Source organism: Dipodomys spectabilis, unplaced genomic scaffold (genome assembly GCF_019054845.1).
Source record: "Dipodomys spectabilis isolate Male_0828 unplaced genomic scaffold, ASM1905484v1 ptg000542l, whole genome shotgun sequence".
In the NCBI taxonomy this organism is placed as follows: Eukaryota; Metazoa; Chordata; class Mammalia; order Rodentia; family Heteromyidae; genus Dipodomys; species Dipodomys spectabilis.
In genome coordinates, this window is record NW_024871219.1 from 500,028 (window position 1) to 522,870 (window position 22,843).

Genomic DNA, 22,843 nt, shown 5'->3' on the forward strand with positions numbered 1-22,843 from the left:
GCGCTTGCCTTGCATGCATGAGGCCCTGGGTTCAATTCCTCAGCACCACATAAGCAAAAAGAAAGAAAAAAAGCCGGAAATGGCGCTGTGGCTCAAGTGGTAGAGCGCTAGCCTTGAGCTGAAGAGCTGAGGGACAGAGCCCAGGCCCAGAGTTCAGGCCCCACGACCGGACCCAAAAAAAAAATAAATTTTAAGTTGTTATTATAAAGGTGATGTTTAGAGGAAGAATTATTTTAAAAAAATAGTGCTTGGGAACAGACTTGGCTTTACTACTATTCTCATAACTCCTAAAAAGATCTTAATTTTCTTAAATTATGGATATATATTTGAAGAATATTAACTATTTTATATCAGCTATGTAAACATTCAAAGCACTGTAGAAAAAACGGCTTCTTATGACTTATTGGAATTTATGGGATTAAAAAAAATGAGACCAAAAAATAGTTCAGTTTATTCAATCGATATTTCTTGAGCCCCTTTTGGGCTCTGATGGAGACTATAATGACTTTAGGAATTTTACAGTTTCCTTTTCTTTTCTGTGTAGGAGGGAAGAGAGAATATTCAGAACTGAGTGGCCAATCCAAGAGTTAAATAAATAGAAGCACAAAGTCAGGGGAAGGTTGTTTGAATGGGGTAAAAGAAAAATCCCAAAGAGCCAGGTACTGGCTATAATCCTAGCTAGCCTGTCATCCTAGCTACTCAGGAGGCTGAGATCTGAGGTTTGCAGTTCAAAGTCAGCCCTGGTAGGAAAGTCCATGAGACTCTTCTCTCCAATGAACCACCAGAAAATCAGAAGTGGCACTGTGGCTCAAGTGGTAGAAAACTAGCCTTGAGCTGAGGGACAGCATCCAGGCCCCACGACTGACAAAAAAAAAAAACACGCACACACACAAAAAAACAACAACAAAAAAACAGAGTTCTGCTCTTTGGCTTTGCTTAAACAACAGCTTGAATCATATGAAAATAATGACTGAATGACAGAGACATGGAGTGAACAAAGATAATTCTATGAGACAGCATCTATATGAACATTTGTGTGAGTGTATGTGTGTATGTATGTACATACGTATGTATTTGCATAGATACTCACTAGGTAGTCTAGGCTAATCTTTAACCCATGATCATCCTTATTCAGCTTCCTATGTGTTGGGATTACAAGTGTGCACCACCTCATCTACCTTGTAAACATCCTTTTTGGCTTTAAACACACAGACAGACAGACATGAGATTGTGTATACTCTTTAAAACTAAAGCGAAGCTATAGCCTATTATTTATTTCCCTCACTTAATACAGAGATATTCCTTTCAGTGAAAGTAAAAATGGGTTAAACAACTTTATGCATTGTATGGGTATGCTGTGGTAAATTATTCATTAGATTCTCTACTAAGGTACACGGGCTGTGCATTAAGACGGAGAGAGAGAGAGTAAGTAGCAAGCGGTAAGACTGATGCCAAGCTCGCGCCTGTCATCCGAGCTACTCAGGAGTCTGAAATCTGAGGATCACGGTTCAAAGCCAGCCCAGGCAGAAATGTCTGTGAGACTCTTATCTCCAATTAACCACTAGAAAAACGGAAGTGGCGCTGTAGCTCAAGTGGTAGAGCGTTGCCTTGAGCCGAGGAGCTGAGGGACAGCGCCCAGGCCCAGAGTTCAAGCCCCACTACCGACAAAAAAAAAAAAAAAAAAAAAGACTGATGTTGGCTGTGGCAGCATTTTGAATATCTAAAGGTGAAAAGAGGTAAGACATATGGAAGCTTATGAAATTTCAGTGCTCCAGACACAGATGAAGAATATCTGAATCTAGAAGTCTTTGTGGACAAAGAATCTAAAAGGGAGGCACACACACACACACACACACACACACACACACACACACACACACACACACACACACACACACACACACACACACACACACACACACACACACACACGAAAAGAAAAAGACTGTAACCCAGCACATACTAAATATGAAGTCATTTCAAATCTTCACATCTGCAAAACAGATAGAATGTCATAGAAAGCACACAGATAACTAGAAACAGTGGGGTGGGTGGACTGCCTGTGGGAAATGGAATGCTGTTCTAATGATCATCTACAGCCACAGGGTTCTAAGGAAGTGACAGAGACTCCCAACTGTGCTCCAACAGAAGGTTCATTGAGTCTTTCTAGGAAGTTGCTAGGTGACTGTAAGACTCCTTTCCAGGGTTCCACTTCCTAAATAAAGAGTTTGGGTGGGCTCAGTGGGGTACAAACTGTCTGTCTAGAGTTCCCTTAGAAGCTGCAAATATTAGGCATTTCCCACTGTACCCAGAAAAACTCTACTTTGGGTGTTTTGTTTTGTTTTTTAAGATATTGGATTTTCAAAAAAGAGTTGTACCTGGGAAAAATAGTTCCTCAGGAAAAAAACACAGGTTAGAAAATAATATTTTTTCTTCAGTTCACCCATTATCACCAAGGGAAGTCATAATGCAAGACTCTGAAAGTCACCACTATAGTACAATAGACAAGTTTAGTATCATCAATGATTTATCAATCAGGCAAAATGTACTATATTAAGATTGTAGTATCATCTACACAATTTTCTTACTAAACAATCTTTGATAAGTAGAGAAATTCACAATACAGTACAGACTGATCTATAACACAATTGGCTTAATCTCTTCAGTAAGTCTAGTATGACAGAAGTATGAGTAGATTGCAGAAAGTGGAAGAGGAAGGAAGATCAAACACAAAGGCTCTGAGATGGAAGCATGTTGTGAATCATTTCCCAGTGTGTCCAATATAAACTTTTTTTTGTTGTTGGTGGTTGTGGGGCTTGAACTCTGGGCTTGGGCGCTGTCCCTGTGCTCTTCAGCCCAAGGCGAGTGTTCTACCACTTCAATCACAGTGCCACTTCTGGTTTTCTAGTGGTTTATTGGAGATAAAGAGTCTCACGGACTTTCCTGCCCGGGCTGGCTTTGAACCATTATCCTCAAATCTCAGCCTCCTGAGTAGCTAGAATTATAGGCATGAGCCACTGGTGCCCGGCCAGCATATGGCTCTTAATGAGAATTTTGAGCCCAACTTGACTCACTTTTAAGCAAGAGATGATGGGAACAAATGATCAGGATCAAGAGCAAAAGAAGGAGACTACATAGGTGACAACTGGAATAATTTAGGCAAAATAGGATGTTGGGTTGGATCAGGTTACGGTAGAAGGGAAAGGATGAGAAGAGTCATTCTAGATATATTTTGAAAATATGGAGGCAATGAGCAGATGTGTGGGTTTTGTACAAAAGCCTGAGGTCAAGAATGAACGTTAAGAATTTTAAAGAGTTTTTTTTTTGTTTTGTTTTGCTTAAATGAGTAAAAAAAAGTGAGAACTTACATTAACTGAGGTGAAAGATTCCAGAAAGAATAGGTTTATAGTGGGAGAGGACAATTAAGAGTATCCTTCTGTGTTGGACATGTTAGTTCTAGGATGCCTAGTAGACATCCGCACACAGGTATCTAGAAGCTTTGGGGAAATTGAGTTTGGAGTTGAGGGCAGGGAAGGATTACAGAAAGTAAAGAGAAGCCATCCAAAAGCTCAGCCCTTGGGCATTCAAACATGCAGAGCCGTGCTGTCCAATGGAACTTTCTGGGATGAGGAAATACTTTTGTATTTATGCCACTCAACAGGTGGCCATTACCACATGTGACTGTTGAATCCACCTGAATAATTTGAAACTTTAATTGGAGCTGGTGGCTACAGTATTCACCAACACAGGTCTACAGTTTGGGTAAGCAAAGAGAAGTAAAAGTAGAGGAGACTGAAGTGGAGAGAGACAGAGAGAGAGAAGAGAGAAAGGGGGGGGGGACTGTAATAAAACTGTTCACCTCTTGTTTAGAAGTCTTGTGTTTTCTACAAGTATTCATGAGCCTGTAGCAGATTCCTTGTTAGTTTACAAATCACGTAAGATCTTAGCCAAAGAAGATGTTTCAAAGAAGAGAACCCATTTCCTGAATGTCAGATAAGCATTGAGAAATGGCATAGAGACACCATAACTGATAAAGAGCAGTTTCCATGGAATTGTGGGGCAGAAGTCTGGATAGGCTAGAGAATACAGAAAGAAAGAAAAAAAAAAAAAATCACAGGAAGCCAGGTGCCGGTAGCTACTCAGGAGGCTGAGATCTGAGGATAGAGGTTCAAAGCAGCCCAGGCAGGAAAGTCCATGAGACTCTTATCTCCAATGAACCACCAGAAAGCCAGAAGTGGGACTGTGGCTCAAGTGGTAGAGCGCTCGCCTTGAGCTGAAGAACTGAGGGGACAGCGTTCAAGCCCAGAGTTCAAGCCCCACAACCGACAAAATAAGTAAGTAAATAAATAAATATCACCAGTGTATACAGAAAATAATCTCAAGAAGTTTTGCTGAGAAGTTTATGGTGAAATAAGGGAGGAGAGCAGGAATGGAATTAAGTACATTGTTTAAATGCATATTTTTCATGCATAAAGAGAATGATCTAGGAAAAGGGAAAATGGATGCCATGAGATAATTACAAACCACGTAGCTAGTTCATGATAATGGGAAGAAAAGATGAGTGTATGTCTACAGGAAGCGATGGGGATGAAAGCTTTTTTGACAGTTTTCTCTAAGCAGCAAGAGCATCGTTAAAGGGAAGAGTGGGGAGGGGATAGTGAACAGGAGGAGGACACAGGAGTGGGAGAGTCATCATCCTGGAGGAGGAGAGAACCTAGAGAAAAAAGGAAAAACCAGTCTGATGGCCAGGCAGCAAAAGGATCAACTTTTTAACTTTAGAAATTTTTACTTTCTTAACTTTTATAGTAACATTCGACTTAAAGCCCGGGCAGTATGGTCAGTAAGCATGATTTTTTTTTTTTTTTTTAACAGATATAGACCAGTTTTTAAAACCTGGACTTGGGGCTGGGAAGGTGGCTCAGTGGTAGAGTGCTTGCCTTGCATGCCTGAGGCCCTGGGTTCGATTCCTCAGCACCACAGAAGCAAAAAGAAAAAAGCTGGAAGTGGCGCTGTGGCTCAAGTGGTAGAGCGCTAGCCTTGAGCTGAAGAGCTGAGGGACAGCGCCCAGGCCCAGAGTTCAGGCCCCACGACTGGACCCAAAAAAAATAAAAAATTAAAAATAAATAAAACCTGGACTTAACTGATACTCTGGTTTAAGTCCGGTAAGGTTGCTGAAGTGCGAATTCAGAATATATGAGAGGGAGCATGGTTATGACTGATGATAGAGTCTGATTAGCCACCTCCTCCTACCTTTCTGAAACCCTAGTCCTTTTCCCTGAGCTCGGTGTAACTCTGGGGTAGTCAGTTACCGGCCAAATCCTCACGTCCTTTATCTCTTCTCAGATGCTTTCTCTAGCTCCTTTTATCTTCTTTAAAATCAAACGGGGCTCATGCTGGAGGAAGCTCCTTTCATTGTAGCCCTTTTAGATGAGGACTTTTTTTTTATCTCTCTCTCACATTCCTCACCTATGAGGTCTGGTAAAGTGCCCTTATTATACCTCATTACCACTCCAAGACCATTTTCTTTTTGTCCTGTACAAAAAGCCCTCTGCTCTGAGTCACATATCATCGGACTTTACTGCCCACTACCTTTCTGACTGTAGACATTTATGGTTCCCCAAGGTCACTCCCTTTCATTCCTTGATAATTTTAGCTTCTGGCTCGCTGTCATTTCAACACTATTTCTGTCATAATTCTTATTGATTTCAACATCCAAACAATCCATTTGATATCCTGGCCTCTTTAGTTTCTTGACCTTTTCTCTACAACAACAACATTGATCTTGGACTCCCCCTTATCTCATTTGTTTTCTCCCGTGGTCTTACCCTATGCCTTTGGACCACCTAGGAGTACAGTTTAATAACCCACACATTCAAGGGAGTAATGTCTAACAACAACAACAACAACACATTACTGGTGAGTAAGGTAATTCCTCGATAGGCCACTGGCGGAGGTAGGAAATGGTAACCAGCAGGCATAAAACCACCCTCTGCAGGAATTCATGCCACCATCATCAACACATAACAGAAAGCCAAGCATGTGAGGTGGTGCACACTGGCAAATCCATTACTCAGAAGGAGGCAGGAGGATATGCAGTTTGAGATCAGCGTAGACTATACAGTGAGACCATTTCCCCTTCTTCCCCACAAACCCTGCCCCAATAAAAACAACATCACCAAAACCAAACAGCAAAAGGGAGAGAACTAGGGATGCTCCCTCTCTGTGGCTCTCACCAGGCTTTCCAAGGGAAAACTAATATCATATGTCATGAGTTGTAAAATACAGCCACATACTGCTTATCAGTGGAGATAGGTTATGAGAAATGCATCATTATGCAGTTTTGTTGTTGTGTGTGCACGATATACTTAAAAGTTTCCTTAGCTGGGCGCTGGTGGCTCATACCTGTCATTCTCAGGAGGCTGAGATCTGAGGATTGAGGTTCAAAGCCAGCCTGGGGCAAGAAAGTCTGTGAGACTTTTATCTCCAATAAACCACCAGAAAACCGGAAGTGGCGCTGTGGCTCAAGTGTAGAATGCTGGCCTTTAGCTGAAGAGCTGAGGAACAGACCCAGAGTTCAAGCCCCACGACTGACCAAAAAAAAAAAAAGTTTTCTTCATGAACACCAATGCAAAATCCTCAATACCTGCAAATTTAATTCAATAAAACATTAAAAGGTTTATTCACTATAATCTTATAGGACTAGCATTGTATATGCAATCCAGTGTTGAGTGAAGTAGTGTGTAGTGGTACAACTGTATTAAGCAATACTAGGATGGTGTTGAGTACAACACCCTAATTGAGTTCTTATGCCTGCACTGAAGTTAATATTATCTCTACATCACAGATGAGGAAACTTAAAGAAGTTAAAAAGCCTTGATCACTGTACTCTGAAGGAATAAGTACTGTGACATGTTTCTCTAACAACAAAACCCTTTTGTCCCATACTATTACTTAATGGACCTTGGGTAGATACTACCTGAGTATAACCAGGTTTTTCTCAGATCTTAGTAGGTATAAGAAAGGGGAAGGGAGGGAAAAAGAGAGACAACGAAGGAAATAAAGAGAAAGAGAAAATCTGTACAACACTGAAACTATTATAGCAACCTGGATAGAAAGTACAAAATGATGTTCTTTTAAACCCCAATTGTCTTTCAGAAGGCCTTAAAAAAAAATGATGAAGGCATACAAAACAGCCTTATAAAACAAAATTACAATAAAGTTAATGGAGTGAAATTTAGAGTTAAGACTTCTAAAATACAACAAATAACGTTCAGTAACATGTTTTAATGCCACCTATCTGAACTTGACTATATTACCAAACTTCATAAGTACCATTAAGAACATGAGTTTGTTCTGCAATAAAACTGATTGTACATAATTAAAAGGATAGTAAAAAATGGCATCCTATCCAGAAATAGAATAATACATAAACAAAGTCATAAGACCAAACATAAAGCTTAATTTAAAAAAAAATTTTAAAAACCAAATGACCTGTGAGATTAAATCAACAGGAGGGAAATGGAAAATACAGAAGGTGCCAAAATATGGAAGAATGCAAATGTCAGGACAAGAAAAAAACACCATAATTTAAAGAAACCTAATGGAAGAGAAAAATAGGAAACTCAATTTGGAGAAAACATGTTATATGTAGAGTCATTATTAAACATAAAAAAACTGAAAAAAGAAATGAGAAAAATGTTGGTGTATTCACAAAGTGTATTCTAACAGTGCAGCTTCTCAGGGAGGGGGATTTCCGGGTCATACCTAACTCCTGCTTATGTGCCATTAGCTACACCTTATACTTAGCTTATACTTAGCTCTAAGTCTTCTAGATGGGCAGCAATGGCTTTGGCTATAAGCTGATGTTCCTATTTCCAAAAGGAAAGGAAGAATGGATCACAGGAACCACAGGGTTCTATTACAGTAATATGGACTGAAGGCAGTTAACAGTACGATACTATCTGTTTCAGAATAGCCAAGAGATGACTTTGAATGTTCTCCCCATAAAGAAATGACAATGTGGTGATAGATCTACTAATCACTCGAATTTTATTTGATACACTATAAACATGTATTAAAATATTAATAACTGTACCCCCCACACAATATATATCCACTAAAATTTTCAAAAAGGGCCAGGCACTGGTGGCTCACACATGTAATCTAGCAACTCTTATCTCCAATTAACCACCAGAAAATCACAAGTGGCACGGTAGATCAAGTGGTAGAGCACTAGCCATGAACAAAAGAGCTCAGGGACAATGCCCACGCCCCCAGTTCAAGCCCCACCGGAAAAAAAAAATAAAAAAGGAAGCCAGGCGTTGGTGGCTCGTGCTATTTAGGAGGCTGAGATCTAAGGATCAAGGTTTGAAGCCAGCTGGGGCAGGAAAATCCATGAGACTCTTTTTTTTCCCCCACCAGGTTGTGGGGCTTGAACTCTGGGCCTGGGCGCCGTCCCTCAGCTCTTCAGCTCAAGGCTATTTAGAGGTCTACTTGAGCAACAGTGCCACTTCCCATTTTCTGGTGGTTTACTGGAGATTAAAGAGTCTCATGGACTTTCCTGCCCCAGGCTGGCTTTGAATCATGATCCTCTCAGCCTCTTGAGTAGCTAGGATTGTAGGCATGAGCTACTGGCACTCCGCTTCCATGAGACTCTTATCTCCAATGAACCACCAAAAAGCCAGAAGTGGAGCTGTGGATCAAGTGGTAGAGCACCACTATCCTTGAGCAAAATGAAGCGGAGGGTCAGTGCCCAGGCCCTGAGTTCAAGCCCTAGGACTGGCACAAAAAATAAAAATAAAAAGGGGAACAATTAAAGCATGAGATACCATTTTGTAAAACTTTTAAGAGAGGCAAATATTTGCAAAGGTGAGGGTATTTAGGACTTGTAACATGACTTAATTTTTTTCTTAAAGGAATTATATTCAATACGACTAGTGTAATGAAACAGTAACGAACTTACAAAATGATTTGTTGAAGAATAACCCTTCTATACAACTACTTGAAAATAATAAAAATACAATTTAAAGAGTAATATAAAGACATAATTGATGTGTTTAAACATATATTTTATGTGATCTTATTCAGACACCTTAGGAACAACACTGGCAGTATCTATTATAATTTTAGGATATCAGACAGTACAACAAATATATTCGTACAAGTAGGAGGATTCACTGCTGAAATATTTAAAGTAGAGAAGCAAATATAGCTAATCCCAGTGTTCCTCTTACAGGAAAAGCGCTAGTTTATTTTCTGCATCACACTATTATCACTCTGTGAAACGGTACTCATTTATCCACTTGTTTGCCATCGAGGAAATTAGCTCATCTAGGAAAAGAGCAGAGGTGAGGAGGGTATGTTTGTATAATAGTTGTCTGGTTAAAACATCAATAGAAATAATAGATTGTTAAAAGTAGAGGGAGGACAACTAGGAAAGAGAAATGGGAACAGAGAGGGGACAAGATAAGAAGATAAGTGGGAGGCTGTGAATATTATTACCGAAATATATGCAGGTATGAAGATGTCGCAGTAAAGGACCCCCCCCCCCTTGTATAATACAAAAAGGGAATAAAGGAAAGTTGTAAAAAATAAAAAGATATAGAAAGATATAATGTATGGTCTTTTAAAACTACAACACCACCCCCCCTATAAGGCCCATGTGAAGGCCCGCGGGTATGATGCCCATCCAGAGAGACCCATCACTAGTTGTGTTCTGTTGAGTTTAGTTTCTGATCTCACAGACAAGTTTGCAAATGTCTTATTTTCATCAGAGGTCTGTGCTCCAATGAAAGTGTAAAGATGAATAAACGAACGTGGCAAGCAGGGATGGCTCAACTGCTCTGTCTTGGGGAGTAGAATGGGAGGAATATTTGGATTTTTACGAGTGCTGAGAGGCAAAATCTGAAAGGAAAGAAGTTGAGAGTGCTGGGGAAAGTGAACTTTACCAAAGACTAGAGGGAAACGAGGGAGGAAGATGTTTGAATTAGGAAGAAGGTAAAGATCCTGAGCCAGGAACATACCAGCCTTGCTGGATAAGGTGACTGGGATAAAACAAGTACAGGACAGAGGAGGAAGAGATGAGGTAAAGGGGATTTCAGATTAGGGGGGTACGTGTGGGTTAAGTGTAAAGCGCCGGATGGAGAACTTGCTTTTTAAGAGTGTTAAAAGCCTTAGAGGCTGCAACTGAGGGACAGCCAACTGTGGGAGAGGAAGGACACGGACAGGGAAGGGTTAGGTCGTTACAATAACCCAGGGCAAGTCAGGCACAGTGTCTCACGCCTGCCACCCTACCTACTCAGGAGGCTGAGATCTGAGGATTACGGTTCAAAGCCAGCCCAGGCAGGAAAAGTCCATGAGATGCTTATCTCCAATAAACGACCAGAAAACCGGAAGTGGTGTTGTGGCTCAAGTGGTAGAGCGCTTGCCTTGAGCTGCCAAGAGCTGAGGGACAGCGCCCAGGCCCAGAGTTCAAGCTCCACAATCGACAAAAAACAAAAAACACAATAACCCAGGGCAGATTATAATGGCAGTGTGGACAATGTGGGAGCAATGTAATAGTGGGGGGGGTGGCCCAATCTAGGTAGACTCAACAGGATATGCCGACAGCCCCAACACAGGATGAAGGAGAATCCAAGATGGCACTATGGTTTTCAACTACTAGAAGTATGAATGCTGGGAACTGAGCTGGGACAGGTGACAAAGCATGGGATCTGGAGGAAGATCAGGTGTGTGTTTTGAGTCGTACAGATGTCAAGTTGGCACTGTGCCGCGTGAGCATCGGATCCAAATGTTCTTGGGAGACAATCTGGGTTCGTATTTGTTCCTCAAGACAGCTGAAGATGCCTTCTCATGACTGCCACATAATAGATCTCCTTTCCCTGCCAAATCTCTTTATTAGGCATGTAGGGGCAAATAGCTTGACCTAATGTGATACTCCTGGAGGTCAGGCTTGGGGTCTGAAAGCTTTGGTTTCACTGACATGCTACAACACCGTGAACCTTGTAAGTAAATATGATGGATGGAAAGAAGCCAGGATACACAAAGTCACAGAGTATAAGATGCCATTTGTTTGAAATGTTTTAAGTAGGCAAATCCATTGAGCTAGAAAGCAGCTGGTTGTTGACAAAGGTGGATGGAGGATGAGGAGTGACATCGTAATAGGTATAGGGTTTTCTTTTGGGATGACGAAAAGGTCCAAGAATTAAAGAGTGGTGATCATTGCACAACACTTAAATGTACTGTTAGTCACTTGTTAACATGGTTATTTTTACCTCAACAACAAGGAGCACAAAAACAACCCCCATGCTCATATGTGAAAAACACAGGCCTTCAAATCCAAAACTCCCTCTAGGTCTTCTCCGTATTCAGTCACCTAAGCTTTTTCACAAACCAAAGCAGCTCTGAACCCCTCTGGCAATGGACTTTTGTTTCCATCCACCACCATTCAGGCATAGTACCTGTTATTTGTGGACAGAATTCCCACTGCTGCTCAAACACATCCAAGTTTCTAAATAAAAGTATCTTCTTATAATAGACTCCTAATACAAACCAACAAACCATCATCTGCTATTCATGTTACAATATAATCCATTTTCTGTTGTTGTTTGCCGTGGGGCTTGAACTCTGAGCCTGGGCGCTGTCCCTCGGCTCTTCAGTTCAAGGCTAGCACTCTACCACTTGAGCCATAGCACCACTTCTGGTTTTCTGGTATTTACTGGAGATGAGTCTCATGGTCTTTCCTGCCCGGGCTGGCTTTGAACCACGACCCTCAGATCCAGCCCCGAGTAGCTAGCATTACAGGTGTGAGCCATCAGCACCTAGCTTTCCTTTTTTTATTTTTATTTTTTATTTGCCAGTCCTGGGCTTGAACTCAGGGCCTGGGCACTGTCCCTGAGCTTCTATTGCTCAAGGCTAGCAATCTACCACTTGAGCCACTGTGCCACTTCTGGCTTTTTCTGTGTCTGTGGTGCTGAGAAATCGAACCCAGGGCTTCATGCATGCTAGGCAAGCACTCTACCACTAAACCCTATTCCCAACCACCAAATAATCCTTTGTACAGAAGTTAACCATAATTCACCTATCTGGTAAACTAATGATAGCTATGAATGCTGGTCCTTCAGAAGATAATATTTCTTCTGAGAGTATAGCAGTAACATTTACACTTTCGACTATTAACGCTACTCTTCTCTAAAAATCTTTGGCATTTTCTATTCCTCATGTTTTCTGTTCTGCTGGTAGGCCACAACTCTGAGGAATAGGAAGCACAAAACTGACCTTTATCCTCTTGTGTTTCCAGGCATGATGGCACAAGCTTGGAATCTCATCTCAATACTTGAGAGGCTGCAGCAGTAGGATCATGAGTTTGAGGCTAGTCTGGGCTACAAAGTGAAACCCTGTCTTAAAAACAGGAGAACTCACAACATAATAAAAACAAAACAAAACAAAAACCCCACACATTCTCTGCCAGTAGAGCAGAAATACACAGGAGACAGTGAGTTGTAGTCCATCCTAGATGGTAACTCTAACCCTAGGACTTCAAGGTAATACCCACTGAAGCAAACTTCTGGAAATCATGGTTTGTTTGGAGCTCTTCTCTCTAAACTCAAGGAGGACCTATACCTCCAATTTATATCCACACCCAAACCAATCAGCTAAGTATGAGAAATTTTGTGTGCATGCACACAAAAAACAAGCTGTAACATCAAGTTAACTGGGAAAAACAAACAATATAACTGCAAAAACAGTTCTTGGGAATCTGACAGTTAAGATACACATTCCCTAAACAGTCAAAGTACTCCATTTTCAACATGCCAACAATCTGGTCTTTGTTTGTTAGTTCAATGGAGGATGATGTCAGGGTCTCTGGAACGCCGATCATTGCTGGCTTTTGGGACTACCATGCTTTTCCAGATATGCAAGAAACTTAGGAGCTAATTACCAACATTGAATCAACCCCTTCAGGGGTCTTAAGGGCCTTGACAAACTATCTCCTTAGTTATAAAAGCACAGAACAAATTTTAAGCAAAACCTTTCTAAGATGGGGTACTTAGATTATCCGGTTCCAATAAACCTCCTCCTTGGAAAATTGAAGTGTTTGGTAATGGACAGGCAGAACAACTACCAGGTAGCTATATAAGACACCTGCCCCCTTGAGTCCTTCCCTCTAACTTTTGGGACAAAGTTTTTTTTTTGGTCTGTCATGGGGCTTGAACTCTGGGCCTGGGCACTGTCTCTCAGCTCTTCAGCTCAAGGCCAGCGCTCTACCACTTGAGTCACAGCACCACTTCCATTTTTTTTTTTTCTTTTTCTGAGTGGTTTACTGGAGATGAGTCTCATGGTCTTTCCTACACGGGCTGGCTTTGAACCGTGATCCTCAGATCATAACCTCCTGAGTGGCTAGGATAACAAGCATGAGCCACCAGCGCCCGGCGCAAACTTCTTAGAAAGATTTTTGAAGCTAGGCACCAGTGGCTCATGCATGTAATCCTAGCTATTCATGAGGCCGAGATCTGATGATCATGGTTTGAAGACTACCCCGGCAGAAAAATCGCTGTGAGATTCAGCTCTAATTAAACCACTCAAAAACTGGAAGTGGTGCTGTGGCTCAAAGTGGTGGAGCACTAGCCTTGACCTGAAGAGCTCAGGGACCTGAGTTCAAGCCCCAAGACCAACAACAACAACAAAATTTGTTTTGAACCTCAGTTTAGACACGCAGGTAGACCCCCCCCCCAAAAGATGTTTTGAACATTCACCATTCCCATTTCCCAACTTGTTACTTTACTTCAATCTGCCTCTTCTGATCTACAATGGCTCTTTCCGAAGTCAAGGCCCCATCCTGCTCAATTCAAGGTTTTCAGTCCATATCTTTACTTGGTAATTTACTTGACAATTCTTTTGGAAGTACACTTTTCCTTTTGTCTTTTACAACACACCTTAAAAAGAATTAGATTCTAAAGACAGCATTTAAAACAAAAATAATCATGTAAGGCCAGGAACCGGTGGCTCACGCCTGTATTCCTAACTAATCAGGAAGCTGAGATCTGAGGATTGCAGCTCAAAGCCAGCCAGGGCAAGAAAGTCTGTAAGACTCTTATCTCCAATAAACCACCAGAAACCAGAAGTGGCGCTGTGGCTCAAGTGGTAGAGCGCTTGCCTTGAGCTGAAGAGCTGAGGGACAGCGCCCAGGCCCAGAGTTCAAGCCCGATGACTGACCAAAAAAAAAAAAAAAGTATAAATTACCCAATAGTTCTTTAAATGCCCCCATTAGATATAGGATACCTGTATAAATGCAAATAAAACTATTGTCTCATCTAATTAAAAACATGGTAGAGTATATTCAGTTGACATACCTGAGCTAAAATCGAGGTGCTACTCCACTGTACCTCTCTGTCCCCTTCGTCTTCCCTACCTGAGTTACCACCTTTCTCTACCAACTGAGGCTGAGTCTTTTATTTTGTTGACCTTAGTCAGTGGTTCTTAACTCCCAAGGCTCAGTAGAATCACTGAGGATTATTTAAAAATCCAAGGCTAAGGCTGGGCAGAGTGGCTTATGCCTGTAATTCTAGCCAGTCAGAAGGCAGAAATTAGAAGGGTCAAAGTTGATGGCCAGTCGGGAAGAAATATAAATAATAAGTTGGTATGCTGGTACACACCTGTAATCTCAGCCATCTATGTGAGAGGTAGAGGTGGGAAGATTATAATCCAAGCTGATCAGGGCAAAAACTTGAGTCCTTATTTGAAAAAATAAAAATAAAGTGCAAAATGGCCTAGGGAGTGTATCTTAAGTGGTAGAGCACCTGCTTAGCCAAAAGCCTGAGTTAAAATTCTAGTACCCTTCCCTCTCTACAAAAGAAAAAAAAGGCCATAATTCAGACCAAGTAAACAAAAATACAAACTTCCCTTTTAGATAAACCCCATCATTAATATAGTTTTAATCACTCAATGATACTAATATATAACCAAGATAAACATCACTCTCTCTCCAAGACCAGAGATCATACATGCGAAAGTGATGTGAAGCAGCACAGGCATCGTGTAGGGAATGGTGGTCTCTGGTGACTTAGAAAGCAGCTAGGAGGGCTGGGAAGGTGGCTCAGTGGTAGAGTGCTTGCCTTGCATGCATGAGGCCCTGGGTTCAATTCCTCAGCACCACATAAGCAGAAGAAGGCAGAAGTGGCGCTGTGGCTCAAGTGGTAGAGCGCTAGCCTTGAGCTGAAGAGCTGAGAGATAGCACCCAGACCTAGTTCAGGCCCCACGACCGACAAAAAAAAAAAAGAAAAGAAAAGAAAGAAAGCAGCTAGGGTTAGTGTGATTCAGTACCAATCACTGTTGCCATGTGATAGAGCCTCACTCTGTAGCATAGGCCTCTAACTTATAACCCTCATGCTTTAAAGGCCTACCAAGTGCTGGGATGATAGGCATGTACAATCACGCCCAGCACAGGTCTCTTTTTGTGTGTGTGTGTGTGTGTGGGGGGGGTTATGGGACTTGAACTCTGGGCCTGGGTGCTGTCCCTCAGCTCTTCAGTTCAAGACTATCATTCTACCACTTGAGCCACAGCGCCACTTCCAGTTTTCTGAGTGGTTAGTTGGAGATAATAAGAGTCTCATGACTTCCTTGCCTGGGCTGGCTTTGAACCGCCATCCTCAGACCTCAGCCTCCTGATTAGCTAGGATGACAGGTGTGAGCCACCGGCCCCCAGCAGGTCTCAAATTTTAAAAGACACACCAAATGGGATTTTTCCATGGGAAATCTTCAGATTCAAAAATCCTAGCAACTAAGTTCGAACCAAATAACAAAAGCAATTGCATGGGCAAAAACAAAACATCTGCCAGCTAGATCTGTGCTGGGCTACAAGCTTGTCATCTCTGCCTTGGGAAATTTACCCACGCCCTTCATTTCACATGAAAAAAAGAAATGTATGCTCCAGTTCTGGCCTTTCTTCTGGGCTGTGGGTCTGCATTGTCAAATGCTTTGTGATGCGCACTGAAAAATCTCAGCAATCCAACTGGAACGGTGATTCAAATCCACCTGCAAGCTGTCCTTACAAGGCTCTGTTTCAGGTAACACAGCCATTCACCTAACTAGGCAAGCCAGAGCTCTAGGATTCTTCCCCTCAACACCTTTACCCCATCAACCATCAAATCCTATCAACTATATGTATGTGTAAATGTATTTCTCTCCAGCTTTGCTGCCATCGCCTCCTCTTTTCTTTGTTAAAATACTGCAACCTTAATTAGGCCAGTGTCTCCCACATTCACTTTTTGTTAAACTATAATTTTACTGTTATTATTTATGAAGGCTCATGGGGGGAGGTTATCACTTCACACGTCAGATAATATACACATTTCTTTTTTTGGACAATGTCCCTCTCTCCTTTGCTTTCTCCCAGTTTAACCCTTCCTATTCCTGCCCACAAGTTACATAGGTCTTTTCCCACATAGTGTCTACTGAACAGCATGTCTGCATTTGTTCACCCATCTTCCTTCCCTTTCTGGCCCCCCCCTTTCACCTCCCAGAGGAAAAAAACCACAAAGCAAAAGCAAACACTGCCACTATACTCACTTTGGTGTCCTTCCAAATCAATGACTGTTTACTAACACAAATATTTGCAAACACACCCACATGGAATATGCCTGTACACAGACACCTATATTTGACCCAACAATTCTACTTCCGGCAATTTATACTACAAATACAGTCAGACGTATATAAACAAGCAGATTCACAGTAAAATAAATTAGAAACACCTAAATGTCCTTGAATATAAGAAGGCTTAAATTATGTGTGGCATATCAACAGAGTAAAGTAAGTATAGAATTATCAAAATTAAGGGAAATTATGTATCAAAATGGAAAGATTCCCAAGATACTTTTTTTTTTTTTTGGTGTTGGTCTTGGGGCTTGAACTCAGGGTCTGGGGTGCTGTCTTTGAGCTTTTGTGCTCAAGACTAGCACTCTACCTCTTGAGCCACAGTTCCCCGTTGGCTTTTTTTGGTGGCTAATTAGAGAAGAGAGTCTCATAGATTTTCCTATTTGGGCTGGCTCTGAACTATGATCCTCAGATCTCAGCCTCCAGAGGAGCTAGGATGACAGGCATGAGCCACCAGCACTTGGCTCCCAAGACTTTTTTTTTTTTTTTTGGGGTCCGGTCATGGGGCCTGAACTCTGGGCCTGGGTGCTGTCCCTCAGCTCTTCAGCTCAAGGCTAGTGCTCTACCACTTGAGACACAGCACCACTTCCGGCTTTTTTCTTATGTGGTGCTGAGGAATCAAACCCAGGGTCTCATGCATGCAAAGCAAGTGCTCTACCACTGAGCCATCTTCCCAGCCCAGCCCCTCCCAAGACATTTTTAAGAGAACAGAGTCCAATGTATAAATGAGAGAAAAAAAAAAAAGATATGCATGTATCTTCATGCCCGCAAAAAGAAGTCTATAAGGATAACCGAAGCCAGGATCAATGGTCATCCCTTTAGAAGGTCTGGGAAGAATGGTGGAGTGCATATGCACAGAAGACATTCAGATATAATGGGCTAGAGAAGGATCCTGTACTGTTCTGCATTTCTTCAGGATTCCGAGGAGTCACTGGATGGAGGAGTCACTGACAGCAGACAGCCTCTGCCTGCTTTCCCGCCTGGTCTACATCAGCTCACCCCCATCACGCTCCATGTTCCTGCCACACATTCTGGCTCCTCAGAAAGGCTATTTATTCCCTTCTACCTGCCTTCTTAGTGTTCATGTCTGTTCCTTTTGTCTGGATGGAATACTGCTCCCTTATGCTTCACCTAGTAAATACATACTTAGCTGACTGAGGCCATCTTAAAGATCCTTTTCCTCAGGGAAACGTTTCTTACTTTACAAACTAGATCAATACTTACATTTTGGGCACATGCGCGTGCCCACACACACACACACACACACACACACACACACAACAACAACCTGCGCTTCTCCTTCTAGAACTTAGCTGTGATGAGGTAACCGTCTAATTCTACATGGACACGTACACCTCTGCCATCCTCTGCAGACTACAAGGTCCCAGTGTTCCGAGGCGACATCAGGTGCTTTCACGACAGTGTTGTCACACTTAATGTAGCATGCAACTGGGAAGCAGGCCTTCTGATCACAGCTAAGTGAATGATGACTGCTCCAGATGTCAATACCTAGGAAACCAACACCTAGGCAAACAAGGACAATGCAGCATCACTGGTGTTCAAGGCAGTAGTTTATAACGGTGGTTCTCACCTAAGGATAATGGTCCCTTTCCAAGAAGACAGCTGGCAACATCTGACATCATTTGCAAACAATTCTGATTGTCACAACTCTGTGTATGGGGAGTACAACTAATGTCTAATAAGTAGACGTCAGGTAATGCTGTACTAAAGATCCTGTGCTACACAGGCTAACCCTCTACAAGAGTTTTGTGGCGTTTAGTGTGGGGGTGGGAGGGAGAGGAGGGTACTGAGGCTTGAACTCAGTGCCTGAACACTGTGTCTGGCTTTTTTGCTCAAGGCTAGCACTCTACCACTTGAGCCATAGATCCATTTCTGACATTTTGCTGTTTAAATGGAGGTAAAAGTTGCACAGACTTTCCTTCCCAGGCTGGCTTCAAACCTCTATCCTCAAATTTCAGCTTCCTGAGTGGTTAAGATTACAGGTGTGCGCCACTGGCACCCAGCAAAGTTGTGTTTTAAAATGCCAATCGTGTGTCATCGTCATTGTCCGCAATGGAAAACTCTGATTTAGAGGATGGTAATACTCAGGAGTGGCCAAGGGCCAGACATGATGGTGCACACCTATCATTCCAGCTATGAGGAAGGTAATAGCCAAAAGCATGAGATCCTATCTGAAAAATAAGGCAAAAAAGGGCTGGTATGTATGTCTCAAGTAGTAGAGAACTTGAAAGTTCAAGCCCTTGAGTTGAAACCCTATTACGGTCGAAAGTAAAAAGGGGAGTGGCAGTGGTCAATTTTACTATGGGCACTTGTAGGTTGTTTTGTTTTTAAGAAGGAAAAATCAGGAGGTGTCATAAAAAGCTTCAGAGGAAATAAAGCTTTAGTTGCTTGCTAAAAGGTGGCAGGGGCCAGACTACTGAGTTTGAAGCAGGGGTGGCTCCTGCCTGTAAGTCTAGCTACTCAAGAGACTGAGATCTGAGGACTGTGGTTCAAAGCCAGCCCAGGCAAACAAATCTATGAGACTCTTATCCTCAATTAATTATCCTTCCCTGCCCCCTCCCACCTAAAAAAAAGCCATAAGTGGAGCTGTGGCTCAAGTAGTAGAATGCTAGCTTTAAGGACAAAAGCTCAGGGACAGTACCCAGGCCTTGAGTTTAAGCCATAGGACTGGCACGCGTGCGCGCACACACACGCACACACACACACAAAGTTATGGTTTAAAGTTATTCTCTTCAAGTTTTCCATACTCCACAAGTCCCTAGCTACTTTACTCCCTTCTTTTGGCAGTACTGGGGTTTTAACTCAAGGTCCTATGCTTAGCTAACTAAGAGCTCTACCACTTGAGCCACACTTCCAGCCCACCTTTATTCTCTTTTAGATCTTTCTTTTAGGACTGTTGGTTTCAGCTAAACATGAAGACCAAATCAATCCAGACCATAAAATCAGAAAACTCCTTCACTCTCCAGCAAGTGCACTTGCATTTCAAAACATGTAAATCTTACAAGTACAAATAAATAATTACTTTCTTAATGCTCAGGGTGTTAGCAGATAAAGCTCATTTTTGAGCCCCAAAATAGCCATCAAAGCCAAGTTGGCCCTGATAGATTTCTCCAAAGCTCTATTAAAGCAAGAAAGAAAAGACAGAGAAAAAGCAGTTCTAAGATTGTATATAAAACATTCAAGTTCTTTTCTTTTTCCCTCCACAAGTGTCTCATGATACAAGTTCTTCCAACAGACATTTCAAGATCCATTTGGGAGTTTTGTGTGTGTGTGTGTGTATTAAGAATATAGTGTGGATTATAAAGGCTTTCATTAGAAGTCATGGAGACCACGAAAGAAACTGAGATCATTTTTTAACAGCACCACTAGGGAACAAACCTGGTGTTTTCCTGAAACACAAGCCTGCTGCCGGCTGTGCTGGAGGCCCAGGCTCTGACCTAGTATGGCAATTCTTAGGGTCTTGGAGCTGGGTGCTGTGCTGACAAGAAATTGAGGCCTGACACTAAGACAGAACAAAGAGAAATGCCTAGCACCAAAGGTTGGGAAGTGTGTGTGTGTGTGTGTGTGTGTGTGTGTGTGTGTGTGTGTGTGTGTGTGTGTGTGTGTGTGTGTGTGTGTGTGTGTGTGTGTGTGTGTGTGTGTGTGTGTGTGTGTGTGTGTGTGTGTGTGTGTGTGTGTGTGTGTGTGTGAGATGTGTTGTGCCTAAATGAAAATCTGTAGGAGGAACAGTTCAGCATCTTTGGAAAGGCATGACAAATCCTCCCGTCTCCTGCTTACACAGTAAGATTGACTCAGTGATTTGCGATCATTTCCTAATAAGAAAATACCGTATCATTTACCTAGACAGTTCATGTCTCCACTCCTCCGACCCCCCGCCCCCATCTCTCCATTTTCACATCGTTATTAAACCCGGGATACCATTTCTTTAGGCTTTAGAGCCCAGTGGAAATAATGAACACCACACAGAGTTCTGATTCAATATCAACTCCAAGCCCGGCCAGCTGGTTTCCATCGAGACGTCCCCGAGGAGAACGCCCCCTCGGAGGCGGTGGCCTGGTGGTGGTGGTGGTGGTGGTGGTGGTGATGGGGAGGGGGGTGGGCCGGAGGGAAGGGGGGGGAGACCCAAGCAGACATTTAGAGCACAGCAGCGATCAGAGCAAGAACAGGGTAAGGGGTAGGGGATGGGGGAAGAGACGGGTGTCCACCAGGCCTCAGTTTACCTTTGTCTCAGGTCCCAACCCCTTTCCTTCTCTTCTTCTCCCACTCCCTCCACCCCAACTCCACACCCAACCCCACCTCACAGCCAGTGACACATCCTTCTTTGGCCAAGTAGTCGTGGGGCCGAGGCTGGGCCCGGGTGGGGGTGGGGATGGGGGGGAGGGGGAAAGAGGGGGGGGGCGGGGAAGGAAAATAAAGCCTCAGCGCCTCGCTGAGACGTGACTCTCAGTTCTTCCAGAACCTTGGCATTTGCTTTTCGTGCCAAGCTTGCCAGTGCACAAGTTGCCCGGGACTCTGCGTATGTGTGTGTGTGTGTGGGGGGGGGGGGGGCTAGGCCTGGGAACCCCAAGAAGTGGGAGGCGCCCCGGCCTCCTCCTCCATAGGAGCCCCCGGACTGGCGTTCTCCACACACACTTCCCCCCCACCCCCCCACCTCCACTCACCCCCTTCCCGGACTATCCCGGGGGTGGGGATGTGGAGTTGGGAAGGGGGGTCCCCCACCACTCCCCACGCTACCGGCTCCACAGGCCAGGCCGGTCCCCGCCCCCCACCCCACCCCACCCCACCCCGCTCCCGCCTCTGTACCCCGGACTCCCCACCCTCTACCACAACAAGGGGGGCCGGGGGCTCCGAAGGCTGCAGGCCGCGCGCGCACCTACCTCAGAGCTCCTCCTCTGACGGCCGCCGCGGTTCCCCGCCGCGCGCGCACACGCACGCGCACGCGCGCGGGCCTCCGGGCTGGGGAACGCCACCGACGCGGCGCCCTCGCGAGCAACCCGAGGCCCCAACGCGCCCCGCCCGCCCCCGCCGCCGCCGCCGCCGCCGCCGCCGCCGCTCGGCCGCTGCTGCTGCTGCTGCAGCCGGTCGTCGCCCGCCCGCCGCCGCCGCCGCCGCCGCCCCTCAGTCCCGCCCTCCGCTCCGGCTTGGGTGCCCCGCCCCCTGCGCTAGACCACACCCCCTCCAGACCCCGCCCTCCTTCTACGTACATCGAAACTCCGCCCCCCTTCGGCTCTCTTCCCATCACCACCACCTTCGCCCTCTAGGCTCCGCCCCTTCGCTCGCCAGGCCCCGCCCCGCACGTTCCGCGAGGCGGGAAAAGGACGGCGGCGAGGGTCGCTGAGAGAACCGCCCGGGGCTCGCACGCACGCGTCGCGCGCGCCACGCTGTGGGGATGGCGTTGGCTCCACGGGGCCTGGAGGGAGCCGCGACGACGCTCCAGGTGAAGACTGCTCGGTGGAGTCTCCCTTGCGTGAATATGTCCGTGCCCTATCCTTGGTCGTCTTCGGGACTGCGGGGGCCCCTCGTGGATACGGCTAGGCCTCTCTCCGGGGAGGGGCGGGGTGGGCCCACCTCTGTCCGGGCCGGGTGCCCCTGGCTCCCACCTGGCCTCACATCCTAAGCTACTCAGGAAACGTGTTCGAGGTTCGAAACCAGCCCAGACGCCTGTGAGACCGTCTATCCGCCACCCGACCAGCAAAAGACCGGAAGTGGCGCTGTGGCTCAGGTAGTAGAGCGCTTGACTGGAATCAGGGTCCCATGCCCTGAGTTCAAGCGCACGTACACACATACACACACACACACACACCTGAGTGTTTCCTCTAAACCAATCCTTAAGGTTTACAAAGCCTTGGAAAGAAAAAAAAAATTGTATTTCCCACTCCACGTTGCTTTTCCATTTTTATATTTGCTTATTCTATTGCCAGAGCTGGGGCTTGAACTCAGGGCCTGGGCACCGTCCCTGAGCTGCTTTTGCTCAAGGTTTAGCACTCTACCACTTGAGCCACAGCACCACTTCTGGTGTGTGTGGTACTGGGGAATTAGAACCCAGGGCTTTACGCATGCTAGGCAAACACTCTACCACTAAGACACCTTCCCAGTCCTATTTGTTTGTTTGTTTGTTTTTTTTGGTGCCCCTCTTCCTGAAGCTTGAACTCAAGGACTGGGTGCTGTT

At 44.4% G+C, this 22,843-nt stretch overlaps 1 protein-coding gene across 1 annotated transcript in view; it reads right to left on the reverse strand.

Annotated features, from left to right (window-relative positions):
• The window catches only part of Ppp2r3a (protein phosphatase 2 regulatory subunit B''alpha), an 87,206-nt gene extending 65,572 nt beyond the window's left edge, over nucleotides 1–21,634 (reverse strand). Inside the window, exon 1 of the mRNA XM_042670358.1 lies at nucleotides 21,552–21,634. The gene's annotated coding sequence lies outside the window, so the exon portion shown is untranslated. The remainder of the gene's footprint in view (nucleotides 1–21,551) is intronic.
• Nucleotides 21,635–22,843: the final 1,209 nt, after the last annotated feature.